This window comes from Triticum dicoccoides, chromosome 7B, assembly GCF_002162155.2.
Source record: "Triticum dicoccoides isolate Atlit2015 ecotype Zavitan chromosome 7B, WEW_v2.0, whole genome shotgun sequence".
Classification (NCBI taxonomy): Eukaryota; Viridiplantae; Streptophyta; class Magnoliopsida; order Poales; family Poaceae; genus Triticum; species Triticum dicoccoides.
Window position 1 is genome coordinate 559613772 of NC_041393.1, and position 15696 is coordinate 559629467.

At 41.1% G+C, this 15696-nt stretch overlaps 1 long non-coding RNA gene across 2 annotated transcripts; it reads left to right on the forward strand.

The window, feature by feature from the left end:
* Positions 1-11370: 11370 nt before the first annotated feature.
* On the forward strand, positions 11371-14587 carry LOC119336707. Of its 2 annotated transcripts, XR_005162732.1 has the most exons (6): positions 11374-11682; positions 11761-11847; positions 11919-12008; positions 12085-12440; positions 13778-13946; positions 14064-14587. It is a non-coding gene; the product is annotated as an uncharacterized LOC119336707 (long non-coding RNA). The 2 variants fall into 2 exon arrangements; XR_005162731.1 differs by having other exon boundaries at positions 11371-11682; positions 12085-13946.
* Positions 14588-15696: the final 1109 nt, after the last annotated feature.

Genomic DNA, 15696 nt, shown 5'->3' on the forward strand with positions numbered 1-15696 from the left:
TTTTATATCCTCATATGATCATTCACTTTGCTTGGTGATGAGTGCATTTGTTCAATCATTATCATTTTGAGCGCTCCACTAAGATATATGTGACATGGAAGAGTAACCCATGATCCTAACACATTGTGCATTTGCAGTCCAAAGCAAATTTTAAATAATGCACAAATTTAGGGGGAGCTCTTACTTATCACATACTTTAAAAAGCGACGATGTTTTTCAATCTTATTATCATTTGTTGAAGCTTTGATCTATATGTTGTCATCAATTACCAAAAAGGGGGAGATTGAAACTGCAACTATCCCTGGGTGGTTTTGGTAATTCCTAACAACATATAGCTCATTGAGCTAATGCTATTTCAAGATAAATATTTCAGGAAAGCTCAATCATTGGCATGGCATGGATGAGAAAAGTGGACCCCTCAAAATGCTAAGGACAAAAGGATTGGCTCAAGCGCAAAGCACAAGACTCTACATTTTCCATTTTTGTGATCCAAGATCACATTGAGTCTACAGGAAAAGCCAATACTATCAAGGAGGGATGAGGTGTTGCTTAATGAGTTTCTTGCTCCAAAATGCTTAGCGATATGCTCCAAGCCCTCAACTACTTTCTCACATCCACATATGTCCCAAACCAAAAGTCAAACTCGGCCACACTGAAACTGTCTATCCGGCGCCACCGAGTTCAAATGACATAGCCACTGCCTCAAACCCTAGTATTTTCAGTCTCACCGATAGGGATCTCGGTCTCACCGAGATGGGATTGTAATCTCTCTGTTTCCCTTCGTAACGTTTTGGTCAAACCGAGATGAGCGATCGGTCCCACCTAGATTGCAATGCAAACTCTCTGTTTCCCTTTTGTAACGTTTTGATCCAATCGAGATGAGCGAATCGGTCCCACCGAGTTTGCCTGACCAACTCTCTGTGTGTCTATTACCAAAATCGGTCTCACCGATTTTGTGTAATCGGTCTCACCGAGATTGTGTTATGCCCTAACCCTAACCATATCGGTCCCACCGAGTTGACATGTCGGTCACACCGAAAACCCTAACGGTCACATTATTTACTTAATCGGTCCGACCGAGTTTCATGATTCGGTCCGATCGAGTTTCACGATTCGGTCCCACCGAGTTTGGTAAGTTGTGTGTAACAGTTAGATTTTGTGTGGAGGCTATATATACCCCTCCACCCACTCTTCATTCGTGGAGAGAGCCATCAGAACATGCCTACACTTCCAACATACATTTTCTGAGAGAGAGCCACCTACACTTGTGTTGAGGTCAAGATATTCCATTCCTACCACATAAATCTTGATCTCTAGCCTTCCCCAAGTTGCTTTCCACTCAAATCTTCTTTCCACCAAATCCAAATCCTGTGAGAGAGAGTTGAGTGTTGGGGAGACTATCATTTGAAGCACAAGAGCAAAGAGTTCATCATCAACAGACCATTTGTTACTTCTTGGAGAGTGGTGTCTCCTAGATTGGCTAGGTGTCACTTGGGAGCCTCCGTCAAGATTGTGGAGTTGAACCAAGGAGTTTGTAAGGGCAAGGAAATTGCCTACTTCGTGAAGATCTACCCTAGTGAGGCAAGTCCTTCGTGGGCGACAGCCATGGTGGGATAGACAAGGTTGCTTCTTCATGGATCCTTCGTGGGTGGAGCCCTCCGTGGACTCGCGCAACCGTTACCCTTCCTGGGTTGAAGTCTCCATCAACGTGGATGTACGATAGCACCACCTATCAGAACCACGGCTAAAAAATCTCCGTGTCAACATTGTGTTTGCTTCCTCAAACTCCTCCCTTTTACCTTCATATGCAAGTAGCAGGGTGACCCGCGCATTTGCGCCGCAAGATTTTATATCTATTGCTATATATGCGTATTTTATATAACTACTTTATAACATTTTTGCATTAAATTTTGATAGACATATGTTCCTATTTTATACTATCTGTTGGTGTCAAAGATCTAGACGCGTGACATGAAAGACCAAATACTTTTACCTCATTTCCTTTACAATTTGTTTTACTCTTCACTTGCCACATTTTAATTATGTTTTCCTTTTAATACTATATTGTACATGATCCACCTGCTTCCATGTCTTTTCATCTTACTATAATTCTCTATGTTGTTTAGTCTAAGTCAAGATAATTATTGGTGAATCGTGTAGAGAGTGGTAATATCTTCTGTCTTGCCATATTGCAATTATGTTTTCTATTTTTAATCTACCATACATGATCCACATGCTTCGATGCCTTCTCATTTTACTCTAATTATCTATGTTTTCCATTCATCATAACTTGATATTTTTTTATTGTTCCCACGATATTGCTTTCTCAGCCGCTATCCCCCCTACCAGCCAAATATTACATGATTTAATTTTTCTACGAAAGTAGCAACGGTATATCACAAAATATAAAAGAAAACTAATACAAATATTTATATTAAGTGCACTATTGTTGCCAAATACTAATTATTGCAACTCCTTTTATTAAATACTCAAACCTTACATATGACAATATGGAGGATCCATACCAACAATAGTGACTATTTGATGAAATATGTGGGACAAATTAAATTAAATTCTTTCACTTAGGATGAGATGAAATTAAAGCTTTTTAGCCAGACGCTAACGACCAAAGCGAACGCAGGGTTATTAAGTCATCCTGTAGGTACTTTCGACACTGGGAAACACTATAAAATGAGCGATTTCTTGCGACGAATCACTTCTTTCTTGTAAAACCATTATTTTACCAAAATTATCTTCATGACGGTTTTGGACCGTGATGTCGACCCTTTCTTTGTCCACATCATAAAGATTTGTCTACTATTTATTAAAAATATTAATAATCACAATTAACCGTAATCTTTTCATCAAGTTTGAGTTGCTTACCACGTCTGCCACGTAGTTACATCATCAACTACATCAATTTTATTAAATAAACATATTGATGGCCTTTTAAGGTTCATGAATGTTTGGACTATCTTCCCATGTGCTTCCCTAATAGTGTCGCTTACACGCATGGGATGGTTCACCGGGTAGCGGCAAGGGACTGGTTTACTCCATTCAGTTGATAGTTTGTGTTGTTCCGTTATATCCTAGGTGCATGAACAATAATGACTATATGAATGTGCGCAATATTTTTTTTCCTGGCATATGGTACACTCATTTGTATGCGACTAATGCTATATGAACTTTTTTATCTTTTAATCGCGGCCATTACAATTAGAGTCGACAGATAAATTTTAGTTACATTTGATAAGTTATCTGTCTTCTGATATTTGAAATTTACCTTCTTTCACACTGTTATTTATGTTTTAGGCATCTCCGATAGCCCAACAATATATTTCTTACTCTTTGTTCTACTGCATGTTCCTAATTCGTCGAAGCAATATCAAATTATATGTCAAACATACCTCTTGAGAAAATACGCGATGCGTCTGTTCTTGCATTTTTTGTTGAGTAAATTCTCACGCTGTTTAGTTGCTTACCACGTCTGCCACGTGGTTACATCATCAACTTAGAGCACATCAATTTTATTAAATAAACATATTGATGGCCTTTTAAGGTTCATGAATGTTTGGACTATCTTCCCATGTGCTTCCCTAATAGTGTGGCTTACACGCATGGGATGGTTCACCGGGTAGCGGCAAGGGACTGGTTTACTCCATTCAGTTGATAGTTTGTGTTGTTCCGTTATATCCTAGGTGCATGAACAATAATGACTATATGAATGTGCGTAATATTTTTTTCCTGGCATATGGTACACTCATTTGTATGCGACCAATGCTATATGAACTTTTTTATCTTTTAATCGCGGCCATTATAATTAGAATCAACAGATAAATTTTAGTTATATTTGATAAGTTATTTGTCTTCTGATATTTGAAATTTACCTTCTTTCACACTGTTATTTATATTTTAGGCATCTCCGATAGCCCAACAATATATTTCTTACTCTTTGTTCTACTGCATGTTCCTAATTCATCGAAGCAATATCAAATTATATGTCAAACATACCTCTTGAGAAAATACGCGATGCGTCTGTTCTTGCATTTTTTGTTGAGTAAATTCTCATGCTGTTTAGTTTTTAATTACTGTATATTGAACATCTATATGTTGCCACAAAAGAAACAAACGCCTATGTATGTGCTTTTATCATGTTTATTAATATTTTAAATATCTCCAACTATATTTTCAGTTGCACAGCCATATTTTTGTTATCCCTCATTCCACTACATGCTCCTAATCACTAAATTATGTGCAAATTAGACCCTATGCACGTGGCTAATGAGCAAAAATTATTGTTGCTTGCTACCTTTTCTAATGTCAGCATGAAGCCATCAATAGTAATTAGCCTGCATGAATCTGTTTGGCTCATGTATACGTACAAATTAAGGATTGCTAAATAAAAAAGGTTGTTCTTGCTTTCTTGCCGATGTGTCATGACAACATCAACTGTAATTAGCATGGGAAACGGATTGAATTTTTCAAGTGGCTATGCAAGTGATGGCATCAGAAAATGTAGTTGGAGGCTAGTTCTTTTTTTTAAGCTTGCTAGCTCCTTTGATTAGTACGTTACGTAGTAGAGCCTACAAAAGCACATGTGTGTGTTTTCTCCGTACTTCAACTTGTGCTTGGCCCACAAATATAAAATTCATATAAAATTCGGCTGGAGGCAATACCTTCACATAAAAAAATGCACTTACGATGATATAAGGAAAGTCACCTATATGTGTTGGGCCTGGACTCCCGCTTTCCTCTGGATATGAATCCATCTTGATTTGCTAGTCCGACCGTGGCTGGCAGTAACGCATGGGTAAAGGAGTCATGCATATACGTACATCTTTCATCTGAATCATAGCTGTTGTTTTTAACTATTTTTCTACTGTTACATCTAAGCCGTACGTTTTCTATTGTTTTAATAATATAATAGATAGATTGTTTTACATTCCGCTGCTATACTCTTAGAATTGTATGTGTACGTTGATTGTTTGACTTGTGCTAAGTTGCTAAAATCTGCCAAGATTTAAAATTGGAAAAAGGCTAGATTTTTATTTGGTCAAGTAGTCTAATCACCCCCCTTCTAGACATACTTTCGATCCTACAATATGAAAAAGAGACTTTAATATAATGGAAAAGAGACAAATTACTGCATGTATTACGGTGGGTGAACAAATTACTGTTGAGCAATTGATAGAAAAGCGCATAATTATGATGACATCTAAGGCAATGATCATGAACATAGGCATCACGTCTGCGTCGAGTAGACCAACCCATGCCTGCATCTACTACTATTACTCCACACATCGACCGCTATCCAACATGCATCTAGAGTATTAAGTTCATAAGAACGGAGTAACGCATTAAGCAAGATGACATGATGTAGAGGGATAAACTCAAGCAATATGATATCAACCCCATCTTTTTATCCTCGATGGCAACAATACAATACGTGCCTTGCTGCCCCTACTGTCACTGGGAAAGGACACCGCAAGATTGAACCCAAAACTAAGCACTTCTCCCATGGCAAGAAAGATCAATCTAGTAGGCCAAACTAAACCGATAATTCGAAGAGACTTGCAAAAATATCAAATCATGCATATAGGAATTCAGAGAAGAACCAAATAATATTCATAGATAATCTTGTTCATAAATTCACAATTTATCGGATCTCGGCAAACACGCAAAAAAATATTAAATCAAATAGATCTCGAAGAACATCAAGGAGAACTTTGTATTGAGAATCAAAGAGAGAGAAGAAGTCATCTAGCTAATAACTATGGACCCAAAGGTTTGTGGTAAACTACTCATGCTTCATCGGAGAGGCAATGGTGTTGATGTAGAAGCCCTCCATGATCGAATCCCCCTCCGGCTAATCGCCGGAAAAGGCCCCAAGATGGGATCTCACGGGTACAGAAGGTCGCGGCGGTGGAAAAGTGGTTTCATGGCACACTACAAAAAAACACACTTCCGTGATGATACGTGTTTGTCACAGTAGGTCACATTTTCTATCATGCATGTACATCCATGACGATTTTATGACAGAATTAAGATAGTTATACATGTGCTATCGTAGAAGTGTTCCATGACATTACCAAAATTATCATCACTTAAGTGTCCACTTCCATGAAGATAAATCACGCGTCATGGAAGTGCTTTCGTCAAGGGTGACCGACACGTGGCATCCACCGTAACAGGTCACCATTAAGCTATCGGGTCCGGTTTTGGATCCGATAACCCGTTAACAGCCTGGGCCAATGGGGATTTTCCATGTGTAAAATTCTCATTGGCCAGAGGAAACACGTGTTGGCTCACCGTTGGGACAGATGTCATCCACCCATTGGACAGGAGGCGCCTATGATACGTCGACATGTGGCATGACCCAATAGAGGCCCATTCCGGTGAAAAGGCTGGACCATTTGACTTGGTCAAAAGGTAACGGGCCAGCCCATGAAAAGCCTGTTAACGACATGTTCATATATAGCCCATTTACGACCCCCTAACTCTCGACCCGTTACGGCCTATCGGAATTAAGCCCAGTAGCTTCACCTGGGCCATCCAATATGATTCCAGCCTGTTGTAACTTCCGGCCCATGTATGGCCCATTATGTCTTTCGGCCCATATGAGGCCCTCTGTAACTCTCGGACCATTAAAGGTCTGAGATGAAACTGGCCCATAATGAATAGTGTATCGCTTTATACCCATTAACGGCCCATTATTCCCTCAACCATTTCCAGCCCGTGTTAACTTTCGGCCTTCTAAGGGCCCATTTATTCTTGGGCTCATTTCTAGAATTCGGTTAGTTACAGTTCGTTACTGGCCTGTTCTGTTTGTGGGCCAAATTCAGCCCGTGGTTACATTCAGCCCTTTGTGGCCCGTTAACCCGTTGGACTGTTTTCATAGCGTTATCAAATACGCCCTATTGACGGCCCATTATGGTCCATGAATAGTATGGCCTATGTTTTGCGAAATGATTATACGCCCCGTAGAAGGCCCATGGATCCTACAGCCCGTCGAAGACCAATGTATCCTACGGCCCGTAGAAGGCCCATGGATCATATGGCCCGTAGAAAGTCCATGGATCCTTCGGCCCGCAGGAGGCCCATGGTTACAACAGTCTGTGTGTTGCCATGATTATTGTGGCCTAGTTACCAAAAATAGGTTATTGTGGCCACTAGAAAAACGCGGAAAAAGAGCTGCAGTGACTACATGCAAACAACTAAACAAGACAGTAAGGAAATAAATAAGAAAGCAATTAACGCTAGCCTATTACAGCTATTACACATATTACATTCACTGGGCATCAAAGTTCGCCACTAGTGCAAATATAGGGAACAAAGCAGCATATTACATACATTGGCCGTCAAAATTGGCCACCAGTGCAAATAAACGAGGCAGCAAAACAAGTCCATAAGTGAAACAACTTTAGAAGAGCTCAAGAAATGTTATCCTGAGTATCCACCATGCTGGCAATAAGCTTAGCAAGCTTATTAGCTTTGTCCTGTTTGGCGCTAAAATCTTCCAACGCTTGCTGTTGCACCAGAAAGTATGCATCTGAATGCTCTAGGGACTTCCGCAGTCCTCCCGCTTCTTGTCGCAACACAGCTGATCGATGTCTTTCAGCTTGTAGTTAAGACTCAAGAAACCGAACTGATTCAGACAGTGAGTTTGAATAGCTTGTGCAAGCAGTAGTTGCTAGTAACTCAAATAGTAAACCAAGACAGGACTTTGGGGTTGCCTCACTGTCTTCAAGATAGTTTTCCTTAGCAGTTTTATCAGCTTTGTTGGAAACCAACAAGGATGTCTCACGATCCTGAACCTTATATGCATTACTTCCTTTATCATTGCTTAATAAGGCACTCTTCCCCAATATTCTGTTGGCATTCTAAAAGAAGAAACAAGCAGACACATAACAGGTTTAGCATGTACTAGTATATGAAACTCATTCGGTGAACCAGTTCATTAGTAAGGTGGACAAGATTAAACTACCAAGTCTTCTATTGCCAAGTAGTACATTATAAAAGCATCAAACAAACATATATCTATGTCCTATGGTCATTGCATTGTCTTGCCAAATCAAAATAGAGACACGGTTCAAATCATATCAGTTCAAGAGAAAGTAGCACTGAAAGAATACAAAGCGTGGGAAACTACACAGCACAACAAGATTTCATATGGGTACCATGGGTCTACATGTACAACAACACTATTGGCCCTGTTATGATGCTAGTAATGTGCATGATATGAGAAGTCAACTCTATACACAATTGAAATTGAAATCAACAGAGCTATTTATAAGAGGAAATCTGTTAAATAAACATGTGTAAACATACCTATTGTTCCATTGGAGTTTCCATTGGATCGTTCAATTTAAAAATAAGTTTGTATGAGTAAATACAGTGATACAAGAGCAAAGCAGTATGCACGATAGCAATGGAATCTTAAATGAGAACAGTTGGTCTTCAGGTTTAAGCACTTGTTCTACACGAACAGAGTACAGTAAGACACAAGCATATAGTACTTAAAATAAAATTAGCTCATAGACTTTACCACATTCTTGGTTCAAGACCAGTAAAGAACAAGGCGTTTCCAGTCATCGTCCAGTAAATGTGTCTCAGGAGAACGTAAGCGAATTTGATGAGTTTCTTTGCCAGTGAAGTACGTTTTCTTCAGGTAATTCCTATACTTCCACCAACCATTCTTGAAGATAGCAGAGGAATTAGCACAAGATACCTCATCCTAAGTTTCCAAATCGGTCCTTCTCTATAGAGAAAAATGGGAAAATTCGCTGTATTATAACCATCATGGTGGTAGAATGTATGGGACAAAGCAAAGTAATTGCCATGAATAACATTACTTACACATAACTCCTGGACAAACACCTGCAACTGGCATTTTCCTTCATCTTCAGTATAATATTTCCATGATGGGAAGATACTCACATAGGATTTAACAACATCAAATGTGATAGATGCTAAACTATGAATGACTGGTTGTGCTTCCTCCACAGGAATAGGTGTACTAACTAGTGGAGTTGGGATTCGCCGTGGTAGTACTGGCACTTTGGGCACTGGAGCTACCTTACTAACTGCTCTTGTTTGGGAGCTCTGTGGTGGAGATGGTGTTGTGTCAACAGGAACTGGGTTACTATCTGCTGGGGTTGGGGTTAGATTGGGTGAAGCTGGTTCTCTGTCCATCATGGTAGGGGTAAAATCTGCGAGAGTCTGGGTTATGTGTGGTAGGGCTGGTTCTCATGCATATACAACTGGGCTGCTATCTCCACCAAGAGGTAGCATTGTTTTATTTGAAGACCGTGTTTTTAGTCTGTTAGATACTGCCATCACCCGCTCCAATTCAAATGGCTGATAAACAGGAAACATAGTTAAATGTACAGACATTGTATGAGAGACATATGCACTAGATAGTGTGGAAAAAATAGGGCATTAAATAGTTGACATGTATATTTTTTAACTAAAACGGATAGCATGACATAATTTCACATATATGATGTCTATCTAAACTGTATAGCATAGCATAACATAATTCAAAGATATGATGACTAACAAAGCAAGATCGCATGACATAATTCACATACATGTTATCTAAGTAACCATGATCACATGATTTAATTCACATGTGTGATTTATATGCTAAGCAGAGGGCATTCGCATATATGATGTCTGAACTAAGAACATGGTGTTGAATATTGTGTGTATGATGTCTAAACTATGCAATGCAAGACACCATATGCATGATATGAGCAGTAGAACCGTGCCAAGTTAGAGCATTGATAACCCACAAGTATAGGGGATCGCAACAGCTTTCGAGGGTAGAGTATTCAACCCAAATTTATTGATTCGACACAAGGGAAGGCAAAGAATATTCTTGAGTATTAGCAATTGAGTTGTCAATTCAACCACACCTAGATAACTTAGTATCTGCAGCAAAGTGTTTAGTAGCAAAAGTGGTATGATAGTAATGGTAACAGTAGCAACAATAAAGATAAATGTTTTTGGGTTTTTGTAGTAGTTGTAACAGTAGCAACGGAAAAGTAAATAAGCGAAGAACAATATATGAAAAGCTCGTAGGCAATGGATCAGTGATGGATAATTATGCCGGATGCGATTCCTCATGCAATAGTTATAACATAGGGTGATATAGAACTAGCTCCAGTTCATCAATGTAATGTAGGCATGTATTCCGTAAATAGTCATACGTGCTTATGGAAAAGAACTTGCATGACATCTTTTGTCCTACCCTCCCGTGGCAGCGGGGTCCTAGTGGAAACTAAGGGATATTAAGGCCTCCTTTTAATAGAGAACCGGACCAAAGCATTAACACATGGTGAATACATGAACTCCTCAAACTACGGTCATCACCGAGAAGTGTCCCGATTATTGTCACTTCGGGGTTGTCGGATCATAACACATAATAGGTGACTATAGACTTGCAAGATAGGATCAAGAACACACATATTTAAAACAAAACAGAGGCTGGGCAACTCGCTCCCAAGGAGCTCCCCCGATGGCTTCCTTCGCTGGCCGTTCGATGGGGGTTCAATCTTGGTCGAGGTCCTTTTTTCACTGCTGACCGGTGGATGCTCGATGGAAATTCATCAGTCTCGTTTTGACCGCGTGGTGAGTTCGTTGGGGCGATGACTTGTGGGCTCAGCCTCCTACGCTATTGGCTGGGTCAATTCTTGTTGGGTCGCGGGCGGCCTCTCCTTCCCCGCCGCGTGCGTGTCTCGCATCGCGCGTCGTGGGCTAGTGCGCGCCTCTGGCTCGGCAGCCGGCTGGAATGACACGTCTACACCTGCCGCTACCCTTCCATGCAATGACGAGTGGGCCAAGATGGCCGTTGGTCCCATGTGTAAGCGACTTTCTGTTGTTTTCCTCCGTGTTACGTCTGTGCAAATGTTTCTTGGTGGGAGCGTATGGGCAGAGAGGCATGGGGCGGTGTGATGCAGGTTAGCCGACGCGTGCACACCCGCGTCTTCCTATCACACAATGATGGGTGGGCCAGATTGCCGATGGTCCTACACGTCGGTTGGTGGGCTTCCTGCAATCCATGTCGCTTCAATTATGCCAGGGTTGGAGAGAGTTGTTGGGTTCCTGTGCGCGTTGTGCCGAGGCTGACCTCCATGCACTACCGTGTCCACTGACGCGTCGTTTCTCCAGGTCGTCCAGTGCCTTTGTTTAGTTTTACAAGGCCACTGATGCTGGGCCCGTGTTGAGAGGTGGGGCCAGCGGTCAGTTGTGCTATGTTTGATAGCTGTTGGGTTTGTGTGGCCAACGCATTGCTGACAACTGAACGTGCGAGCACCGCGCGTTGGGTCCCTCGTGCGAGGCGTCGCCCATGTGCTGGTGGCAAACCCTTCCCCAATCACAACATCCGCCAGAGCCACCGCGCCTGTCCTTCCTCCTCGCCGCCCCCTGCCGCGGCGCGCATCCCTCGGATCATCGTGCCCAACTCCCCTTCGTGTTTCTCCTCCTCCCAGAACCACATCCCGTCGCTTAGGCTCCTTGGTGGCGGCTGGCTCGAGGCGAGCCTGGCGCAGGCGGGGAGAAGCAACGGGGCGGCGGATGTAGGCGGGAGAGTGCCGGACGGCGCCGTCATTGTCGCCCCGCCAAGACGCATCGAAGAAGGACCAGGATCTCACCCTCGTCCCTTCTGGATGCAACTCCCCAGTGAGTTCCTCCTGCCTAATTCAGCTCCCCTTTCCATCTAATTTCATTCTTGTTTCACATGTTTGTTTGGTTGGCAAGAGACGTTGCGCCGCCGACTGCAGTAGCCAGGGTTGGCGTTGGTGATGTCTATAGTATTTTCGTCCTCGCCAGTCACACAATTCCTAGGTTTGGTCAATATACTTATCTTTTGATTTCTCCTATATTTTCCTTCCTGATTTTGTTTGATAATTTGCTAGGTTATGGGACTGGATCTCCATTTTCCAAGATTCTTAGCTGATAAGTATATTGTGCGGAAAAATCTCTACTGAATGACAAATCCAAGCAATGTAAGTGACCTAACATTTCACTGGTTGTATGGTACATCTCATACAATTTCTGAATTCCAATACCGTTCTTGTGTAGCTGGATACTCCATGGGACAAAGTTGAAGCTTTGTACATCACTTCTCTACCTGTTTATTAATGTTTCTTCATGTTTGGCAGTGATCTGGGTTTCCATGTACTTGATAGATGCATTCCTTATCTTTATGTGTTCCATCTATGTATATATGTTTCTGCCCATAAATGTATTTATGAGCTTGCTCCGTTTTTACTGCTTTCCTATGTCAATTTGAAAAGTACCCTTTATTCCCCTAAAAAGGGCTATACATGCATTTAAACGAGTGCACATTTTCTATAAACATAAGCATTGTCTTTACCCCACTGCTCTCTGGTGTGCAGCGATGAAGATTTCATGCTCAACCTCCCTCACGGCCCCGGGTTCGGCTACTTTCCAGTTTTGTTAGTTTTCTTCTTGGTAGCACTGAACACCATGGCAACATGGGTGTCGTGGCCACACACGTGCATTTTGTCGTCCTCCTTAAAATTCAATTAGATTATATGCAAACATGCAGTCGTGTTTACTTAAGATCCAATTAGATGAATGATGTTTATTTTTCCATATAGTTTCTATTTAGAAAGGCCTCATATGCAAGTTGGGGACATGCCGTGAACATATGGTTTTGTGATATATGGTCTTGAGTCATATGTTGGATGGGTGATAATGGAAATTTTCTTGAGGATAAACCCGTGCATAAGTTTTGTGAGAGTTAAACCTGTTTTATGAGAGGTAAAGCTGTTTTTTGAGAGTTAAACCCGTGCATACGAATGTATTTTTTTAGAACTGGTCAAACTATTTTTTGTGAGAGTTAAAGTTGTTTTCTGGAGGACAAACCCATGAATAAGTTTCTCATCTGTAGAGATTAATTAATAGGATGGCAATTTAAGTTTATTGGAGCTCTTTTTAAGAAGTGGGGGTCTGCTTTGGTTTCTTGCTGTTTGCATATTCTCTTAAAAACACTTGACTGACTGCAGCTGACTGTTTATACATCAATAATATGGGCAGTTGAATATGGCGTTTTCAAGTGAAGGATTTCAAAAATCTAATATGGCATGCCTATTTTTCATGGAAAAACAAATGGTACCTTATTTACTATTTAGTTTTTAAGCTAGACTAATTTGACTACACGCGTCCTGAGGTGCCTTCTGTTTTGGAATAGTCATAGAATGCTCCTTATTACGAGATGTTCCTTTGTCACTATTGGAAATTCTGCCTAGGGTGGCCTTTGTCTTAGTTTACAGCTTCATATGGCTACCTATGTATAACATATGTATGTTCTGTTTGAACCATCTCAAATCACATAGAGATGTTAAATTTTCAATTTGTTGCCTCGCGGTCGTGTGCCATCACCATGTTTACTCCAGAAAAGTGGAATGTGCAGAGTTTCTTGTTGATTAGTCAAATATTTGCTTTGCCTTAAAGACTGTCCCCATCTATGTTCCAGGTTGTGGCAACGCTGCAGATATGCCCATTGCCATTGAGCATTTCTATCTATATGCTTATACAGAGTATTTGGTTTTTGTACTATACGCTTGATGAAATAATTTCCTTATAAGCTGGGACAAGGCGTTTGTAGTTGATATTTGTACTATAAGCTCAATTTTTTTGGTTCATCTCATCTCTGGTTATTTTTTCGTTTTTTGTGTTTCTGCAGCATATTATCATTAGCATATAAAACCTCTTATATTTCTTGTTTTCAACAATTATTCTTTGGCAGGGAAGACTATGATAACACTAAGATTATCAGGAAAGGATTCAGGGCTTTTTTTGAATCCAGATTATCACACATGATGCAAAATTAACAACCATGACTTTGAAATATGGATGATGATGCTTATTATGTGCTAGAAATCAAATATGTAAAGGAGAAGATAATGTTTGCGAAGGTGTGTATACTGAACAAGCATCCTAATTGATGTGTTTTCCTGTTGTTTCTTGATGTGCCCTCATGCAGCTGTGTCCATATATACTGATTGTTATACTTATTGTTGTGTGAGTTGCAGGAGAGGGGAGAGAGATACGGGTTGATTCTGGGTAAACTTTGCTTAATTTGTTGGAGAAAATGCTCGATAGATCTCATGGATGGATGAGGTTGTGGCAGTAGTTCTCGGGTGCAATATCTATCTTGATAGAGTGATCAACTAGGGCACATTAGAAGCAGAAGAAGAGGAAACGTTTGGGCCGTCTATGGTGTTGAAGATTCAGTGTTTCTGTCTTGTGTACATGCACGGCCAGTTCAGTAACTAGATGGCCTTTTCTACTGTACTGGCGCTGCTACTTTTCACATGCTAGCTTCTTTGGAAAGCGCCAACAGTGTGTACAACATGTAAAGAGTCCATCTTGAAGGAACAGAAGCGGAAGTATGGAGCTGATGTATTAATGGTCAATCAAGGAATTCAGTCTCGATGAGCTTAACTAATGATGTGTGAGTTGAGCCTTAGGTCATTTTCAAAGTAACGGAAGTACAAGAGATTACTTGAAAATACACATTTTTTCAATGCGACATGGTCTTAAGTGCGATTTTATACCACCAAATTAAAATATCATTGTAGACAACAAGCCTATATTTTTATTTTATTTTATTAAAGGGTTAAACTTGTTATCGTATGTGTTTGCCCACAAATAAATCAAAACATGATTTTTTTTTCAATGTGAACATGGATTCAATGGGTCTATGCACCATTTGACGTTGGTCCTTGCAAAATGAAACTATTTTCATCGAAAACATGGTTTCAGCGGGTCTCTGCGCCATTTGGCGTAGCTGGTCAACTAGTATTGATGAAAACATAATAGGTTCAGATCTGAAATCATGGCAACATAATAGGTTCAGATCTGAAATCATGGCACTCGGGGCCTAGTGACAAGCATTAAGCATAGCAAAGTCATAGCAACATCAATCTCAGAACATAGTGGATACTAGGGATCAAACCCTAACAAAACTAACTTGATTACATGGTAAATCTCATCCAACCCATCACCGTCCAGCAAGCCTACGATGAAATTACTCACACATGGCGGTGAGCATCATGAAATTGGTGATGGAAGATGGTTGATGATGACGACAGTGACGAATCCCCCTCTCCGGAGCCCCGAACGGACTCCAGATCAGCTCTCCCGAGAGAGATTAGGGCTTGGCGGCGGCTCCGTATCGTAAAACACGATAAAACTTTCTCTCCGATTGGCTTGGCGGCGGCTCCGTATCGTAAAACACGATAAAACTTTCTCTCCGATTTTTTTCTCCCCGAGACGGTATATATGGAGTTGGAGTTGAGGTCGGAGGAGGTCCGAGGGGCCCACGAGATAGGGGGCACGCCCTAGGGGGGCGCGCCCTACGGGGGGTGCGCCCCCTGTCTCGTGGACAGGCCTTGGGCCCCCTGGCCCTGATTCTTTCGCCAAAAATTCTTATTAATTTTGAAAAGTCCCTCCATGGATTTGCAGGTCATTCCGAGAAATTTTATTTTCTACACATAAAACAACATCATGGTAGTTCTGCTGAAAACAACGTCAGTCCGGGTTAGTTTCATTAAAATCATGCAAGTTAGAGTCCAAAATAAGGGCAAAAGTGCTTGGAAAAGTAGATACGTTGGAGACGTATCAACTCCCCCAAGCTTAAACATTTGCTTGTCCTCAAGCAAT